Here is a 20,022-nt window from a genome sequence, read left to right as displayed (position 1 = left end):
AATAGAAAACAAGGGAGAGGCTCAGCAGGGTAACGTTCAGAGGTGAGGAAGTGACGTGCGCTGGTTGGAAATAGGCAAACAGTTTATCTGATGGATGGGTGACATGAGGAGGGATGGTGAATATGAGCCCCAGCAGATTGACTCCTTCTCCCTCTTTCTTTTTCTCATCCCTCCAGTCAACCTTGTAAACCATCTTCCCCCCTATCCTGCTGTTCCATCACCGTTCCCCTGCGTCCATGCTACAACGTTCTGTCTCCTCAAAGCAGAAAGAAGTGGCCCGTTTGGTCTATCGTGACACCTCTTAGCTTGAAATCCAAGTCACAATGTCAGAATTGAAATGTTTGTCTGTCAGATTGTTCAGTGGAAAACACATGATCATATCAGCGTGCCCTCTCCATGTTTCTCTCCCTCTCTGTCTGTCTCATTCTCTTCTTCATGGAGTCTCTCAGGGGGAATCTTCTTGGCATTGCTCCACTCCTTTCTTCTCCACTGCCAGGCTGCTGCTGCCGTCTCTACTCTGTTACCACTGTCTGCACACAACCTGGTGCTCCTAGCAACGCCACCTCTCTCGCATACACTCCACATGGCGGTCCGAATGGCATGTGTGTTTGCAACGAAAACACACACACACACACACACACACACACACAGACACACACACACACACACACACACACACACACACACACACACACACACACACACACACACACACACACACGTACACCTCGTGTTTGCCGAAGGTTTACTGCCGCTCTTATATTTGTGTCTGTCGTATCATAAATCCTTGATCTACAGCGGGAAAGCTGAGTGTTTATTCTTCCACTTCAAAAGAAAACAAAAGGAAAATGTCAAATTCAATAATCCGTTGTGCTGTCACGACTTCTGATTGGCTGTCTGTTCCAATTTGGAAGAACTGAGTCTCAGTAGAATTCACATACTTTTGTTTCAGCCAGAGCAATATTATTTACGAGTTTATGTAAGACCATCTTTATTACTCTTTATTCCCTTTATTGCTCTGAAATCACCTCTTTTATTACGAAATGAATTAATAACTTTATGAATTAGGCAGCTGCAGTTTAAATCACATCTAAATGGCATCTTAAAATAGGCTTTATTTGACATGTTTTCGTTTTACTCCCATTCTTACCGCTTTGCGATGCAATTTTGCCGTCTCTTATGGGGGTGCTTCTGCTTAATGTTGTGTACTTGTATCCGTGGTCTGTTGTCATGGTAGGTTGCTTCCCGCACAGTGTGTATTTTAGTCTGAAAGTTTTGTGTATGATGCAGTCTAATTTTCCCTTTTCTTCTCTGCATTATCTTTAACATCTTTGCAGAGTGTTGCACTTGTTTCTTTTGGTACCGGAGACAAATATTTATGAAGATTATAATGAAGGATTGATAGATATAGGAGAACTCAGTCTGTGATATCACCTGATGTGGTTCCTTTTTCTGTGTGGATGACAAGAAACGTACACCGAAACCTGCTGCAAACACGTCATGCTTTAGATTTGGGCATGATGTGTTGTTTCTCCAGCAAATTTGTGTGCTTTCCCTTTTTTTCCCTCTGACTGGCCAAGTCATGATCTGATGCTACCTTGGAAGCATGTAGTGATCTGGGATCCTTCCTGTTTTCTCTCCTTAGCATTCATGTGGGGATGCAAAAATGTGTGTGGACATAAATTGAGAAAGTGCTCGGTTTTTTCAAGGATTATTTTGGTGCTTTGCAAGTTTCTATCTTGTTGTGCAAGATCTCTCCGTGAAATATTATGTTACTTGGTGTCTTGCTCTTCATATCGGACACGCTTTCCACCTTTTAATTTCCTGAATGGTACATTATTTTGCACTAATTATGCTGCATCCAGTTGGTTTATTATTATTCATAGATCGGGTTTCAGTCTGATTCCACTTCCTAGGTTGAATGACTTGCTCTTTGGTGATGGACAACATCTCAGGTTGTCTTGATGTTGCCAAGTCTTATTGGAATGATTCTAATTTATAGCAACATGCAGAGTGGCCTGTGGTTCCGCATAAACAGTATTTGGCATTCATATTGCTGAATTTGTCTTGGCAATGTATGATATCGATGCTACACATTTGCAGTTGGAGTATAGTCTCCTGCAGATCATACACGTAGCTGTCCGTGGGTAAAGGTGGAGCTGGATGAACCTCGATGAAGAATCCATCCCACTCAATCATAAGAGTTGCATGATTAAACAGTGGGCCAAACAGGTTTTAGTACGGGCCTTTTTTTGCAAGTATTTGTGAAGGGATTTTGTCAAAATGATTTTCTCTGCGCACACTTAAACTTAAAATTTTAATCTTGCTGCCTGTTTTATCAAATCAGTGCAAAGGGCTCAGAGGGTAGCAGCTGATGGTTTGACACCGATGAGCATGTAATGACCATGAAATCAATAAACTCTTTTTCTTAGGTTTTGCTTTTTTATGCCCAGAGTGAAAAATTCTACCCACCTCATTGTGCATCATAACTCTCTGCTGCATGAATCCATTTACATTTACCCAAGTTTTGATAGACATAGTCAAAGATTCAGTTCATAATGCAATATTTGAATATATATGTAAGCCAGTTTGAGATTTTTAAGCTCCTACTTTGTGATCAGTCTCCTACGTTTCTTAGGTCAGCTCAGACCATGCTGATTAGCCGAGCAGACTGCTGTTATAGTCATGAGAGGAATAGCTAGGATAGGCGATTGAGATACAGAGCATTAGCCGGTGTCAGGAGGAAATTAAAGGCCAGATCGCTTTCTTAATCAGAGCACAAGCACTGCGTTAAGAAGGAATTAGGTCGACAGCTGCTGTTTAGCTGCTTACCTTGCTCTCGCTCTCTCCCTTCCTCATATACTTACACTCATGTTCTTCACACACCCTCATTGTCATTCTCCTTTTGGTTTCACTCCTTCATCCTCTTGCTCTAAACTTTTTCTTGACTCACATTGTTGTACGTGTTCCACCTGGGATGTGACTTTTTGTTTGGTACCATCTCCCTTTATCCCCTTTTGAAGACGAGAACCACACTTTGGCCGTTTGTCAACACCGGACAGACACTCGGACATGCAAGCAAAATCAACCTAAATGAAATATTTCGTGAAACAAAACTATGAGCCTAAAGAGAAGAGAAGAGATGAGAAGCATGATGGATAGAGATGGTTTTTGGTTCTGTTCCAGGAGGCTCAGTAGTATCCCTGTGGCTGATGGATGAGCTGTCATTGTTGAGCTCTTCCACATTCACCTGAGATGAATGGACAAACAGCAGTGGCCCTTTTGTTATCTATCCATCTTCCTCTGTTTAGATACGTTCTGCTGTCCACACTCGTCTCCCACACCCACCCACACAGGGGGCTCATCACATATGAGTTTTTCAAGGCTTACCAGTATCATAGGCCAAGTCTCCAGTAGACGATATTTGTCACATCCCAAGATTTTTGGGCAAAATAAAACCCTCCAAAGAGTCATGAAGTGGCAGTCGGATAGCCAAGGAAACTGCTTTCTAACGAGCAATATCTGCTAAAAATAAAAAGCCAATACCGGCTCAGTGCCAAATCAATATGTCAATCTAAATTTTCTGCCCAAACATGCATATTGAATGTAAACTCTTCCAGTCCATGCTTCCAGCTCGCACATGTCTTCACAAATCATGTGTCGGAAAGACCGTTCACTGAGGTCAGGAGTCAGTCCATTTTTTAATTTGGCAAATGCGGCGTATAAATTTTAATTTCTTTCAGTAATCAGTTGAACCAGCTGGAATGACCCTGAGTCTGACTGCCAGCATCTTTCAAGAGATGATTTCTATTGTCGTGAAGTAACTGCTAAAATTGGAAAAGGTTTGCTCGACTTGATAGTTTGTGTTGTTTCAGTTAAATGGAATTAATCCAGAACTCCTGTGAATCCATTGGGGGGGGCACGCAAATATGTAAGCGCAAACACCGTTAATGATTGGTTAGTCTGTCATGTGGTCAATTTTAGCACACAACAAGGTAGAGATTCGGTGTCTAAATATAGGTTTGAATGTTTCGGATGCTAAAAAGAAAGCAAATAAAAGCACAGACTTTATTTAGCCCACTGTTCTAAAATTTGCTGATAAAGGACACGATTTGTGCACATTCCTGTGGGAGTTACACAAGAATCCCACATACTGCCCCTTATGAAGTTTGTTAGGTACACACAGTCCACATTAGCTCACCTATTTGTGGCACAAACACACTTTGTGATGAAACCACTCTGTGTCCTCTCCAAGGGGAAAGGTTTAAAAAACATTTAATTAGGCTTTTGGCATGGCTTCACTTTTAGCCTGGAGGTGTTGGAGGAGGTTTTACAGACTTCATCCCTATTAGAGCTTCAAAGATTAAACATTCATGAGAGCAATCAGCGGACCCTATGTGTTCTCTCCCGCTGCACAACTTCATCTGTAGTTTACATGCGGCGTCATGTTTGTGCAGCTTTATGTCGCACTTAAACGGCTGTTTTGAGTCTGTCACTTTCCTACAGTGGCGCAACTGTAAATTGTTTCCCTGTTTACATTAAGGTTGAGTGTGCACGTTTCCCCCTAAATGTGCGTTCGTGAATCTCGACAGCCATCCCGGTTGGTGGTGCCCAAAGCCGGCCTGAAGAGGTGTCGTGCCGGGTAGGATGGCGCAGGAAGGCGGTGGAGGTTCGGGGTTGGGTGGGTGTGGGGGAGAAGGGTGGGATGGTGTTGGGGGGATGGGGTGTAGAGGAGGGGAAGGGAGTAGGAGGAGGAGGAGTGGGGGGCAACAGATGGTACGCCACGCTGCGAGGGACGTCGGCTGCCACGGGTGGGGGTGGGGGGTGGTGGAGTGGGGGCAGATAAATGGGAGTGGGAGGAGGTACTTTTCCCCAAAGTGCCAGCAGGGATGACGAGGAGGGGGACTAGATGTATGTGTGTTTGCGCCTGCATCTCTGTGAAGGGACGAGGCCGACATTCAGACTTAAGCCTTCCTCATCGAGCGAGGTCAGGAGCCCTCCCTGCCCCGGTGCTCCATGTTCCCACTCGGTGTCTGTCTGTGGACTCCCAGTGTCGGTTCGAGGAGAGAGCGATGACTCCCCGCGTGCCAGTATGCAGCTAGTTGGCTGGCATCAAGACTGCATGAAGATGATGCTGAAATTACTCGTAACCCAGTTGTTGTGATGAACTACAAATTGTGATCCTCACGTCAGACACCATAAATCAGCCTCGAGCAAAACGGCCATATGTGAGGGGAATTTAATAGCTCTCATTTGATTTTTTTTTTTTTTTTGGTGCTTTTTTGACCAAGGCTGCGAAAGCTACTGAGCCAAGAGTAGCAAAAAATTTAAACTTACCCTCCACATCCTGCATCCCTACCCCTTCGCCGCGCCCTCCTATCATCGCATCCCCTCGCCTGCAAACACCTATGCATGCACAGACGGCACACATGCTCGCACACATGCACCATTAACGCACACACCAACCCCCCAATTACAATGGCTGCCTGTAAACACAACCAGCTTCGGTGGTGTATATGGTGCTGCCTATTGAACAGATGTTGTGGAATTTAAGATGCAGAACCACCGCTCCTCCACCCCCCACCCAGTCCAACACACACATACATGTATGTATACGCACACACACAAGCACACACACCATCTTCACTGTCTCCCTCCCCCCCAGCTGGCCCTGCCATGAACATGCCATGTGGCGCTCCATTCCCCCTGGCACTCTGACTCTGGCTGTGCCAACTCTGCCGCGTCTGGCCGCCGCCAACTGGAAAGACCAAGAAAACAGCAGACTCAAAGTGCAGCGTTTCTTTGTGTGTCTGCAAGTGTGTGTACGAGTGTGTGTGTGTGTGTACCTGCAGAAAGACTAGACTGTGCAAAACTTGAGCTGTCAGCTATGGTACCAGTTATTTATGTAGAACTGAAAAATATGACATTTTTTTTCCAGCGTGAACAATGACTCACACGTCCTGTACGGTTAGGTGGAAGATGGCAGTGCGTGCATGTGTGCCTGCTTTTGTGAGTTTGTGTGCCTTTTGCCTCCCTTTTTTCTGTGCGCAGGTGTACACTGTATGCAGTGCGCACAGCATGTCACGCTGTCAGTCCGTACATGCTGGTTGCGAATCCACTTGGGAATGGCGGTGGAATTCCTGTTACCATGGAGATGTCCAAGCTCGTCTGTAATAAAATTTCAACTTGAGAGAGATTAATTTAGGGGAAAGTGTTGATTTATTCATCCTGGTGGATACTGATGCACTTCCTCATTCGCTCTGATGTTTAACCGTGATGGATGCCCATTTTTTTCCTGACTGGTTTTTGTTTTTTCTCAGCCACATCACTGTTGAAATGTGGCTGCCGATGTGCTTTTCTGGCTTCACCATTTCAGATTTTTTTGTAGTTAGCAAACCCTATAAAAAGACCAAACCTAACAATGAGCTGATCCAACGAACTAGTATTGTCTGATAATAGATTACTCCTCCGTGCTCAGTGGCTTCATTGTTGTCTAGGAACTACTAAAACACATCCGTATGCCAAACCATTGCACCGCCTGACATCTTCCTTCATTACAAAGAACATGGGCACTGTAGTTTATTTTGAGTCAATCCCACATAGGCCACCCAGCTGCCACAACAAGAAGTCTTCCAAATACAACAAAGAAAGAGGCCATTGCCTGCGAGTACAACACATAGAGGGGTTCTGAAATCTGGATCTGAAATCCCTGTCCCATCTTCTGTCATATCACTGAGGACAAATAAACTGTTAAAGTTTGATTAGTTTTAGTCACAAAAATGACTTGTTTAGGTTTATGGAAACACTGTGAGTTGGTTTAAATTGACTTCTGTGATAATTTATTTGAACCAAAACTTTAAACCCTTAAAAAAATAACCCTTTCTGTTGGTAGTTGTGTGACAAAAGTTAAATTGTATTTGGACCTCTGCTATCAGCTAATAATTTATTAAGACATCCATATCTGCATCCAACTTCATCTTTGAGGTCGAGCTATAGGTAAGGCATTTCTGTTGCCATAGTTACAATAATCTGTACAAGTTAAGGAAATATTACAGTCAGACTGAAAATAGAAAACATAAACCACTGATAAAGGGGAATGGAAAACATGCAAAAGTCCCCTGTGCTAAAGTCAGATGTTTTGTTGACCCATTCTTCCACCCTAAGCTCCTCCCTATTGGAACTTTGTCCTCACCTGCCTTCCACTTTTGCTCCCGTCAAACTAACAACGGTTGGTAAAGGGCTTTGTCACTTGAACTTGAACAGATGTCTTCGAGCACTTGCTGAATCTTGGAGCACTTGTTGTTCTGCTGCCATAAATCTGTCATAAATATTCACTAGAGCGCCGAACATGAGTTAATTTGCAACTGAAAGTACTAAGTTACAAATGCACAATTTACATAACATTTATGTAGGGATTAACATAAAACTACAGTGTCTTCCTGTTTTAAGCAATTACTGTGATTTGTTTTTAATCAGAGAATGCATTTCTTAAAAAAAATGCATGGCATTTGTGGGAATTAATGAGCTTAATGTAGAAAGGTACTGAGTGACGGACATGCACATGATTTTGATATTTGTATAGAATTTAGTGACAATTGGAAAATATGGAGACTCTGTCCTTTAAAGGCATCAATATTTATCATTTCCTATAAGATTGTGGCACAATGAAAGTCATTTTTTGTGTGTGTATTTGTTCAGGGGCAGCATTTGAAAGTAAGCAAATACTTAACACTGAAGGACTGTGATGCTCATTCATGTTATAGATAAACATGTATTTTCATTGGATCAAGAGGAATTGATGCATCCCTCCCAGCTGAAGTGGGTACTAGGCTTGTGCTAGTGTTTATGTTTGCAAACACGGCGACGCATCCATGTGTGCATATGCATGAACATGTGCTTAATACCAGCATGTCTCTGTGCGACCCTCCAGTCTCCCTTTAATTCGGTGGACGACCTCACGCTGTGAAGTGAAGTGAGAGCTCCTCTCTTGATTCCTCTTCTGATAATCTCTTTTTATCAGAGGCAGGAGTGGTCGGCTGTGTCAATGCGTCGTCTCAAGGCTGGCACCGGGACTCGTACTCCATTTTGTTTACATCCAAAGAGAGGTCGAGGGAGATGGATCGGCAGACAAAAAGATTAGGAGGGAGAGAAAGACTAGTACAGGAAGCTGTTTTTACTTAATCCAGTAAGTTAGGTGGTTAAAAAATGCAGGGAATTTGCTTTGAATTACAATTTTATTCTGGAGGAGGACATCTAGACCTTTTGCCAGTTATGTATTTTTTCTGATTTGCTCCTCTGTTTGTTATTCTAACCAGCTGCACATAAGGGCAGATATCGTCAAGCAAAAAATGTCCACTTCATTAACATATAGCAGCATCTTATAAGGTTCCTGCTTGTGTGACTGCAACTATAAACAGTAAAATTACAATCACTGTTCATTAAGAAGCTCTAAAATTCACTCTGGTAGAGCAGACATCAAACATTTCCATTAGCCTTCAGATCTTGACAGCAATAATTTACAAATTACCCACCAGGGCACTTGTCTGGCCCTGGACTTAGTGACTGGGGCCACAATGACTCACTGAAAAAATAGCTCAGTATTTCTAGAGCCACTTGGAGTGAAGGAGTTTTTGGAGCCCGTGTCCAGCTGCTGATGGTGGCAGTGCACTTTAAAGTCCTTCCACGCTAGTATCAGCCTCAAGCTGTTGTGTTTGCTCAGTGATTCTGATGAAGAGCAGAGAAAACTTGAGATTATGTTAATAAAGGTCTAAACTATACCAATAAATAATGATCAGGAAGTGGTTGGCAGTTGTAGTACAGTGTAGTTTCAATTATTAAGCTCTAGAGAACTCATTATAATCAACATGAAAACAGCAGTTATCTCAGAATACCATACCGTACTGTATATACAGTATATACATACACAACACACACCCGTGCTATGTTATATAATTAAAAACACAGTGAGGAAAAATATATTTGCTTTACGCAAAGGCAAAATAGCAAAATATGCATCACTTGACTTACTCTTTTTAAATGTTGTAATAAGATGATGAAAGCTAATGGGTTATTAATTCCACTGTGGGGGAGTTTACTATGCTCAAGCAGCAAAGGACATGGCATTAAAGTAAGTAAGTAAATATATAATAAATAAGAGAGTAAAAAGCCTTATACATATCGAAATCACGTTAAATAGTGCAGACATTAACTCTGAATGAAAAGAGTTATTGTGACTCATCAAAATATTGTCTTATAAAGGTAAATACTCAAACTTATTTAGTTCTACCAACTCCACAAGTGTATCCAACCACACACTAATAAATTTGTATGACAGTTTGTAGAATAAATCTGACAACTGGCAGAACATTACAAGTGGCGAGATTGTTACAGTTAACACAGAATGTACAGTAAAACCCTATTTAAGTGAATCTGAGTAACAATCTCTCATCATTAATGTAAAATCATTTTCTCTGTACACCATTAGGCTGTAATATGTATCTGAAGATATTACCATAGAGCAGATATCACGATCTAATGAGGAACACAGAGTTGAAGCGAATTATATCAAGTTCAATTTACAAAATGCATTTCACTGTGTCCAGTGTACAATTCTCCAGATTAGATACAAGAACACAATTGTTTCATATTACACATTGCTACAAAATGAGCTTATACGCCTCCTGTTAACTGAGATGTGGACAACCAAAATCTATTGCTTCCTCTCATGGTGATGGAATTAACTGTCTTGGCTGTGAATAATTTAATCATGAGTTATTATCTTGTGATGTGACTCTATTATGTCTTTTCTGGGGACTGTATTTAATATTGAGCTAAATGCACTTTAACTTGTTAATAATCTGAGTAAAATTGAGCAATTACAAAAAAAAAAAAAATCTAACCATTAGACCTCGGCTTGCTCAAGCCAAATTTAGAAATCTCCAAAATAATTTGTGAACTTCTGTTAAAAGCTGACAGTCAGTAAACATTGCTGGAGCAAATGTTACTGTAAATGTGCTTTGGAAACATATGAACATGCAGCAACAATGTTCATCAGATTGTGCCACGGCATTCATTCCCTCCGAATATGAGGCTCACATGTTCAATTAAACACAGGAGCAGGTCTAAGACGAGATAAAGAGCATGCAGCGTCATTTTCTGGGCTGCTTTGATCAAAGACTATATTCACTGTGCGAACAAGGGTTTTTATATGCACATCAAGCACAGCACACACACATGGCCAAATGCACACTTAGAGGTCAGATCCGCACAAAGTCGAAACCTGTAGGTGGCTGCTAAGTCAAGGCCAGCGACTAAACAGAAAGAGGAGAGCATATGTGTGCGGGTGTGTATGTGTGTGTGTTGCCTGTGTGTGTTGCGAGCATCTGCATGCATGAGGGACACTGTGGTCATCCCTGTATGTGTGTGAGAGTGTTTAAATTCGGTGACAGCTGTTCATTAGTCCATTACAACCCCACACTGCTGATTCCTCAAAGCAGCACACACCAGCAGAAAGACACTCTGCAGGAAGGACAAGACACATTTGACAGTTGTTTATATATTTATTTCTTGCATTTCGTTTGTCTTTATTTAGGTTTTCAATTATATACCAGCTTATTTATTTAAAAAAAAAAGACTAATTTTGTTGCTCTCGTGCTTTGGAATAAAAGCACAATCTAAGATCTGGTGGTTGATGTGTAATGGTGCATCCTTGATTTCTTTTCAGTCTCCTTTTGTTTGGTTTGTATCTGTTAGATTTTTATTATGAGGGATAATTCATGTTAAAAATGCGCTGCATATCTTCCCATATCCCTTTTATTTCTCTGTAGCTTTAATTTGCAGATATAAATGATCTATTTTTATTGAGTTACTTTAAATTTAGCTGCTTTTGTTGCTTCATTTAAAGTAATATAGATAGTCTCTTATGCATCAATGTTTTTGACTATTTGTCTTTTGTTTTCATTTTAGCAGATGCAGCCTTATACACATAACTTCATCCTGGCCTCATCAGTGAAAACCTGAGCTTCTCCTGTCAGTGGCATGTGAGTATTTTCTCTCCTATTAAAGTGTGTTTGCTGTGTTGTTCTGTGTGTGCATCTGGGTGCTGTCTAATGTGTGAGCGGGACATTATGGGAACATATGGGCAGTGGCCAGCTCAGGTCTGTTTCACTGAACTTTAAATGAAATCTGCACACCTGGCAGATACTTGTCTTACTGTATTATCAGGCAGGCCTTTGTGCACTTTCACACATTTTAATAAATGAAATGCTCTTTAATTAAAAAGAAAGTATGAAATCAAATTTTTACTTCACTATCCTGCATCAAATTTTACCCCATATTTCACTAATTTGGGGAAAACGTGCTGTTATAAGACAGATAAGGTGCTGTTAAGCAAACAGAGCAACATTTTCTTGGAGCTTCATGTGATATAGAAATGAAAGACAACAGGACTCAAAGACATCCGAGCATGTTTCCTGTCTTCATTCTTCCTGCTTTACTTCTCAGTCAGATCCCTGCGAGAAATCTGTCATAGATCCAAACAGACATAACCCATGTGAGCCCCGACTGCAAATCCTTTCACAAACTTTTCTTTTTTTTGCACTGATTCTTCTGCACACGCCTTGTTGGCACTCGTGCTTTGCATATTTAACATGCCTATCAGTTCATATGGGCAGATTATGACTTTCTGCACCATAAATATTGCACACTGTTTTTTTAACAATACTTTTCTGTACAAACCATTTTGCACTATTCATGTTTAGCCATATTATCTATTTGTTGTCTCAGATGAGTAGATGTGACTGATGGGGTGTCTGAATGTTCAGTAAATAGTTTTACCACGGCACCAGGTAGAGACACACAGAACTAACAACTTCATTGCACTGATAACTTTTTATTGCTGCATCTGACAATGAAGCCTTTGAATCGACTTCGAATCTTCAAAGACTGTGCATCAACCCTTAAAATTATAATGAATAGCTGAAGTACGTAGCAATATTACTTACAGATTGCATCAGAGAAGATTGACACATGATGTAATACTGCATCAACTGTTTCTTACAGCTGTATAAGCGAGCGGTGCAGCCATTCCTTGCTTGTGTCTGGATGGTGCTGTGTGAATTTTTCATTCGGTTGTCCGTTTGAAGCAACTTGAGAGCTTCTAATAGCATTTCAGCCACAAATGTTGTTTTGTTTTTTTGTTTTTTTAACCAATGTTGCATAAATGCTGCCTATTTTGGACTATTTTGGAAGCACCTGTCAAATATTGGATAGCTTTGTGTCAATCTGGAAGATTTATGTCATTAGTCATTCTCTTGCCCTAAAAAAAACTCATCTACAAAGTCACATATTTAGGTTTATTCTTCCATGAAAACATGTGTTCCTTCCTTAAAATGGCTTCGATATAACTCTAAATTGTTGCTTCCATGCACTCCTCCCCACTCACTGCACCTGAAGCACACCAGCTCACTTAAGACTCAAACAGAATGTCAAGTTGTAATATTGGAATAATCCGGCCAAATGAGTTTGAACCAGAAATCTTATGAAAATGTATGGACCGCACCTTCAAACTTGACTGTGTATTTTGCAAAGTTTGTGACTTCTGTCATACACAAAAACACCATATGTACATGTAATCAAAGCAGAAAAGTTCATTTTTACTATCACAAGGTGAGGTACCACAATAGTGATTGAGCATGTGACTCTGGTGAAATTACACGAAAGTCCTTGAATCTGCAGCATTCCAAACTGAGCGTGTGTAGCAGCTTTCCTGCACACAATGATAAGCCGTGCAAGGTTATTGATGCACGTTCCATCACTCAGCACATAGAGAGGGAAACAGATTTGCTCTTCCGCTCGCCTGCGTATGAGGCTGTCTTTTTTTTTTTCCACGTCTCAGAGGACATTGTTCCCTTGTCACTTTCATGTGTATGACCTCAAATTGGTGTGGGGGAATGTTCCAGATGCTAAATGGGAAGTGAGGTTCAAACGCGCACCTGCAATTATTGCTTATCGCCACATATGCCACCAAAGAAAAAGAGATTTTCAAAATTCCCACTCTGGCTGCTCCCATAAATATCTTTTGTCTAAATCTATGTGTGCCATGAATGTAGCATACAACTGCGTGAACACCAGCGTATCATTGAGACGTTTTACTTTTGGTTTTCTTAATATTTAAGAACAGCAGTGAAGTATCTATAAACTCATTTTGTTTTTAAGCACTACTTTTGTCCGTTTCAGCAGAGAAATAATTGTTTTATTATTATTTATAAATAGCATAATTTTAAGAAAAGCATTAAAACAAGTAAATGAATAAAATGTATAAAACATGTTTAAGATATATGAAGTTTGCTTCCAGTCATCATTTTTGAAGGTCTCATTTTACAAATTGTGGGTACTATATATTTAATTAAATTATTGTTTTGGTCCACATTAATTTTAATAAGCTATCCTGCTCTTTACAATTACACAATTTAGCCTCTTGGACATCAGTTTGTTATGTGGGAGCAGCAGGAGCAGCAAAGATAAAATGTAGATGTTAGCTAAGTTGGGGCACTTGGATGCTATTTGATGGATTCTGTCCCAGATTCACTCAGTTGGCGAGAGATTTGACCACATAGTTTCCAGTACTTTCTCTAATTTTAAAGCCATCACCGCTGTAAAACTGAGCTTGACCAGCATCATGTTTGACATAGTAGACAGACAAATGCAGTACATGGCACAGGCTTTTGTCAGATTAGGTATAATGCCTGCAAAACAGAAACACCCACAATGAGCTAGCATCATATTGCTCCCCCACAGTTTTGTTCTGTCATGTAACCTCACTTTTTATCCTGGCTGATGTCCTCTCACTTAAAATCAATCCTATTAACCCTTCTGAACCTCACAGATTGGCAGCAGGTTAAAAAGGCATGTTATGTATTTAAAAAAATCACAGAAATTTCGCCATTTATCAGAGCCAGAAACTGTAGAAAGAGAGCTTTTCAGGTGGATTTTCAGCTTCACCTTTAACATCCTTGTGGGTCATTCAGGGAAAATGAACCAAATCTAAGGTCAAAGTTGAGCTTTTTCAATAAATATCACTTTAGTCTACATTTCAAAATTGGCCTAAATTCAACTTCTTGCTCCAGATTCTGTAAAAAAAACCCTAAAAATTCTGCGTTCCTCAACACAACCGACAAGCCGTCACCGACTCACCTGTGACCATTAGTGACCCGGCACAACTTCAGATGAACTGCAGGCTGTGTTTGCACAGAGCAGAGAGGAGACAAATAGGGAGACTGGGAGGGAAATTAAGCATGCTTGATCAATCAAATAAAAGCAGCATTTCTTAATAACGGTTAAAGAGAGGAAAAAATTGTTGGGCGATACATTCAGCATGGTGAAACATCTTTCTAGAGTTGATCTGCAGAAAAGTGAAAAACACCAAGTTTGTAGAAGTTGTAAAAATGTAATTAAGTAAATATCAGTAGCACCTGAAGCCCTGATTTTTATTTTCCAGTGTTGATTTCACTTGTAAACACTTTTGCAAAAATGTTGATTCCAGTTTTGTTTCATTTTTTTTCCAAGAAATTCAGCTATTGTTCTTTTTTATTAGGACCTATTTAAAATAACTGTCTACTACTGCGCAAAAGACTATTTTTAAACTTCCATAGAGGTGCAGGACTTTATATTGTAGCAAAAAAATGAGCCCACAGTGAGTAAAAAATCGCCCAGAAACTGCTTGGAGTTCAAGGGGTTAAACGCAAAATTGAATCGTCTTCAAAGCAATGTCGCTGTCTGACTGTTTCTTCTTTCCAACCTCTATCATAACCTGCATCAGTGATCTGGCAAAATGTCTCTGTTACAGCGTGAGGGAGAAAAAAAGAAGAAAGCGTTTCTTGGACTGACTTGCATCTTGGTTAATGGCCAGTCAGAACTTCAGACGAGACACACAGAAAGAGACACAACTGCAGAGGTGGGAACTAGAGATGGAGGGAAGAAAGCATGAGTTGTGTGCATGTGTGACAGTGTTTGTATTTCTCATGTTGTGGGGACATACAGTAAACTTCTACACATTGTTGGGGAAGTACAGTTAGATTTTGGGTCTATCTCTTGGAAATGAAGGCAGTTGCAGTGTCCTCTGAAGAGATGCAAACACGACTCAGCGTATGTGTGTGTTTGTGCATGTGGGTGACCAGCGATGGAGGAGCTATGCAAGGGTGTGATGTACTTTAAGATACTGAACGTGTTAGATAGAAGTGACCATGTGCCATTAGTGAGAAAAACTGCCGAGAAGAAAGTAAAGAGAAGAGAAAGGTGAGGAAAAAAAGTGATATGCTGGGAGGGGTAAAGTGCTGTGTGGAAAGAAGAAGAAGAAGGAAAAAAAAAGAAAGAAAGAAGTGATGAGTGTGTTAAAGAAAAGAGGAACTGTGAGGGAGAGTTAGCGCAAGTTTTGTGTGTGGGATGAAGCGGAGATGGGTAAGAGGAGAACAAAAAGAAGTGAACATGCCAGAGAAGGAGAGGGAGAAGAGAGGAGAAAGGAGCAGAGGAGCGAGGGCAATGAGCTGGATTGAATACCATCTGACAGGTCCAGCTGGGAGTTTGCCCACCCTGCAGCACCGCAAAACCCCTCAATATGGAGGCCAATTACTGCTGCCCGTGTGACCGTGGCATGGCAGCATCAGAGACGCAACCCTCCTCCTCGCCTCTCCTTTCCCTTTTCCTCTGCCCCCCTTCCCCTCCTCATTTCCTCACACTCACCCCCCCAAAAAAAAAAATAAATAAAAAACACTCCCACCATCTGTGCAGAGTGACAACAACCTCTATACTCCACCATGCACAACACAGCCTGCACACACACACACACACACACTCACACTCACTCACTTAGGGCAAACACACACATCAAACATGACAAATCCTCACTTTTTTGGGCTCTGTGTGCTTTTCTACTCGACAGCAAGTCTGCGAGTGGTTTGGTTTCGGTGTGTGTGTGTGTGTGTGTGTGTGTGTGTGTGTGTGTGTGTGTGTGTGTGTGTGTGTGTGTGTGTGTGTGTGTGTGTGTGTGTGTGTGTGTGTGTGTGTGTGTGTGTGTGTGTGTCTTCTTTTTTTTTCCTTTTTGACCACAAAACCACAGTGTGGTCTGATACTTTCACACTTTTCTGCGTGTTTTTTTTCCCTCCATCTCCCCCCTTGTAGCACACAAAGACAGTTAGTCGTGGAGCAGGGGCTGGGCATTCGGTGGTGCACACAATCACACATGCCTACATGTGCACACGCCACTATTGTTCCACAGATGCAGTGGAATTTCACCCTATGCCAGCTTCATCTCTTTTTCTTTTTCTTTTTTTTTTTTTTGCCTCACAGAGCTGGGCGTGGCACTCAGGCTGGCAAAGGAGGAGGGTGGCGAGGGTTGGGAGGGTGGAGGGTGGGCGAGCGTGATGCAGTGTGGCGCCCGATGCCCACTGCAGTGGAGGTGACACCCAAATTTAGCTCTACCTGCAGCCAGACAAAATCATCTAAGTGGGGTATTTTGTTGCTGTGCCTTCAACTGGTGGGGAGAAGGTGACAAATAAAACATGTTGCACATACATCATAGACACACACACACACACACACACACACACACACACTGCCCCTCCAGTGAGTGATCTTGGCCTTTGTCTTTTCTCTTTTTATAGCAATATAAATACACATTTTGAGCCTGCTGTATTTCTGCTCCATGTCCCCTGCTCAGTAAAAGCCCTCTATGTCATGATTATAACCCTGATTAGTGCCATGAAATATTTTCTCTTTCTCAGATTAATCCCAAAATAATTAATCCCATAAATGTTTACCTAATCTGACAAATGGGAGTGAAACTGTCCAGATGGAGATTTATGTACAGTAAGAGGCCTGCATGGGCCCTGCTTTGTGCTGCTGTGTTTGTGCAGCGACTTTTGCGCATCAGATGATCGTTTTTCGAGGGGCTAAATTGAGCTCCGGCCCCGGATTATTTAATTACAGTAATTGCATGGTATTTTATAAACACTCATTTGAACAATTACGCCTGAACTGGATCCCAACTAATTGATTTTATGCACTTCAGTTATGTCACTTAAGCCCATTTGTCATGGATATTTAGGACATGCACGATGGTTATCAGAGCACTTGGAAGGTGACATGAGCTGGGTTTTTAGGCTCTGGAAAAATCTGAAAAGTACAGCATCATAAGGATTTAATCAGGGGGTTAAATTAGCCCGAGGAGCATACAGGTATCTTCAGAGGTCAGTGAGGTTTATTTTTTTCCAGCGCGTCTAATAATAATTACAATTAGAGTAGCGATTTTGTTGGAATAATCCAATTTTCGATGTTGGATAAAACTGAATTTCCTAAATGCCGCTGCACCCACAGGTGCGTTTAGAGGCTTCAAAGTCGCTCCCGGTTTAAAAGTGAGCTGCAGGAGCTGCTGAGAGGATTTTCAAAGACCCCTCTTTAACCCTGTCCGATGTCCGATTAGTTCCATGTCTCTCTGCGGAAAAAAAAGGAAGTGCATGACCGGGGGAAAAAGAGGGTCTCTTTTTGCGCGTACAGGGGTCTCGCGCGCGTGTGTGTGGACACTCAGCCTCCTTTAACGGCGGAGAATAATGAACAGATGCTGAGTGAATTAGGAAAGAAATACTGGGTCCCTCCCACAAGGGCCACTTTGGCAGGGGCCGCCTGGCTGCCACGTGGCGCAGCTGGCACCGGGGTTGGTGATGGTGGGCTTCGACTAGTCTCTGGCTTTACTGGTGCTCAGACATTTAGCGACTTGGCACCGAGCACCGCCATCAAATCCTCTGCCAGCCGCCACCCCTCCTCACTAAAATAAAAAAAAAAAAAATCCACAAGCTGACAGAGAGGTTAGAGCAGAAAATAAAATCAGAAAGTTGCCCTCTGAGGCCTGCCCTTCACCTGAGACATAAAGTGGACAGATCATGACAGGGGGGATATCACAGGGAGACTATTGTCAGAGGGGTTTTGTTAGAGGATGATGTGATGACCTAATTCTATCTCACAGAATGTATAAAAAATACACGTGTGAATGGATTCGTGCGCTTTTACGCATTCGGCCACTTATAGGCTACAAGTGTCCAAAGCTCAGGAGTTTTTCGTTTGTTGTTTCACCCAAAAGCAGGCAGTCGATTGAAAATCTAATTTTCTCACTGAAAAAATACTCATTTAAGAGAAAAAGCCTTTAACTCATGACTATTTTTAAGACTTTCATTTTACCAAACCAAAGTGTGCAGTGTTTGCATCGTACAGTCTTTGAGTGTTTCAGATTATTAAAATAATTAACATCCAATAGGCTGCAAAAAAAATTTCTAAATCCAACATTACGATCTTTTTGCACCATTTACTTTAAATATTCATGGACAGTGAATGTTTGTTGTTTTTAAAATCTTGTTTACAGGTGTGTAAATGCGTAAAGAAAAAGAAGTCATGGGAATTTCACCTCCAAAAAATACCTTTAATATAATGCCAAAGTACAATTAATGAACTTTAAGAATTAAGGACAAGTATAAATATATTTATTCTATAAACTAACAAGACTGCACTGACAAACAAGTCTATATTTCTTTATTTATTTGCCCTTAATGATCCACATATTTGCGGCCGTTCCAAACTGTTTCCAAAAATCTTTATTTACTTGTTTATTTATCTCTTATTGATATAGTCACTATTTGGACTGGAGAGGTGTGTGAGTGTGTGTGTGTCTCTGTGTGTGTGTGTGTGTGTGTGTGTGAATTCTGCCATCACTGAGCTGCTTCTTTTCAAAACTAACGGGCCACTGATTCACCTGATTTTTGCACCTGCACATCTCTTTCATCCATGTCTTGCGTCACGCTGACCTTTCAGAATAAAATAAAGTCCAAATAAAATGGAAATTAGAACAAATATTCTAAATGTAATAAATAGTTGTTGTTTTTTTTGTTGGTTTTTTTTGCAGTCTTATGTAGAAATAGCTGACGTCTCTCTGCCATATATATTTTTTTTATTTTTTGCTGTTGCCTGGGTCAGTGTTGGATGGGACCATCTCCTCCCCGCGGTGCCCGGTCCTGATTTCCCCTGGACGTCCGCAGCGACATATGGGACCCAGGGCAGCGCTCCAAACACGGTGGCTGCTCCCACTATTGATATGACAAAATCACCACTGATCTGATCTGTCCCACATAACCTCGGTTTGTTAAATATTCAGTCTAATTGTGAGAATAGTTCTAAATACCATCAACATCCCTCCTTTGAAGTTTTTTTTACTTCATGTTGTGCCAAATGAGCAGATCGACCAAAAGAAATAATCGTTTTGATTCTATTTTTAAGCTGTTTGCTATGCTGTGGTCAATGGTCGGTTGTTATTTTGGAAATATGTCTGCCATGATTTGTTAGTTAAATAATTGTATTATTCGAGCAGCTGCACAAAAAAATACTCACCTGAAAATCAAACCGTGGTGGAGTCACAGGGCCCAGATCACCTGCACTGCGAAACCAGCATCTCATGTTGTTGTCTCCGAGAATTTTGGCTGTGTGTGTGTTTGTGTGTGTGTGTAATAGGCCTGATCCACTGCCTTATGCTGTTTAATACACAGGATCTGAAGCCATGGAGATAAACAGGTTCGAAAAAGGTGGAAATCCAAAAGTTGAAGCATCTATTATTTATATATAAATGATTTTGATTTTTTTTTTCCGGGGTGATTCTCTTTTGAAATGATTTTCTGGGCAGTTTCTGAAGCATAGCATGTAGTTTTTTGTCTTGCATCGGACAGCAGCAGCTTCAATAATTCACTTTTTAAACAAAAATGAAGCATCCACAGTAATGCCAGGCAGTTTGCCACCAACACGTCTGAAATTTTCAACCTATGTGCAAATGCATGTCTGTTTACCCCCATATTTTCTTGTTGCTCCACAGATTTTTCCCGATCGGATTGTGAAAGAACATTTGCAGCAGCCCTGATTCCACAATTTCTCTCATTTGCACCCTCTCTGAGCTTTTTGCACTTTGCAGAATAAAATCCAAATGAATGGTGA

The 20,022-nt window shown here is 41.2% G+C and overlaps 1 protein-coding gene and 1 long non-coding RNA gene across 2 annotated transcripts in view; both read left to right on the top strand.

Annotated features, from left to right (window-relative positions):
- Positions 1-20,022, top strand: part of LOC110949584 (protein phosphatase 1 regulatory subunit 1B-like) — a 187,693-nt gene that overhangs the window by 143,538 nt on the left and 24,133 nt on the right. The window lies entirely within an intron of this gene.
- LOC110949586 (uncharacterized) overlaps positions 1-20,022 on the top strand; it is a 23,763-nt gene extending 3,741 nt beyond the window's left edge. Inside the window, exons 2-4 of the long non-coding RNA XR_002595590.2 lie at positions 10,966-11,039; positions 14,846-14,953; positions 19,904-20,022. This is a non-coding gene — a long non-coding RNA (uncharacterized LOC110949586). The remainder of the gene's footprint in view (positions 1-10,965; positions 11,040-14,845; positions 14,954-19,903) is intronic.

The sequence above is a fragment of the Acanthochromis polyacanthus genome, chromosome 19 (assembly GCF_021347895.1).
Source record: "Acanthochromis polyacanthus isolate Apoly-LR-REF ecotype Palm Island chromosome 19, KAUST_Apoly_ChrSc, whole genome shotgun sequence".
Classification (NCBI taxonomy): domain Eukaryota; kingdom Metazoa; phylum Chordata; class Actinopteri; family Pomacentridae; genus Acanthochromis; species Acanthochromis polyacanthus.
This window is presented reverse-complemented; position numbering and strand designations above follow the sequence as displayed.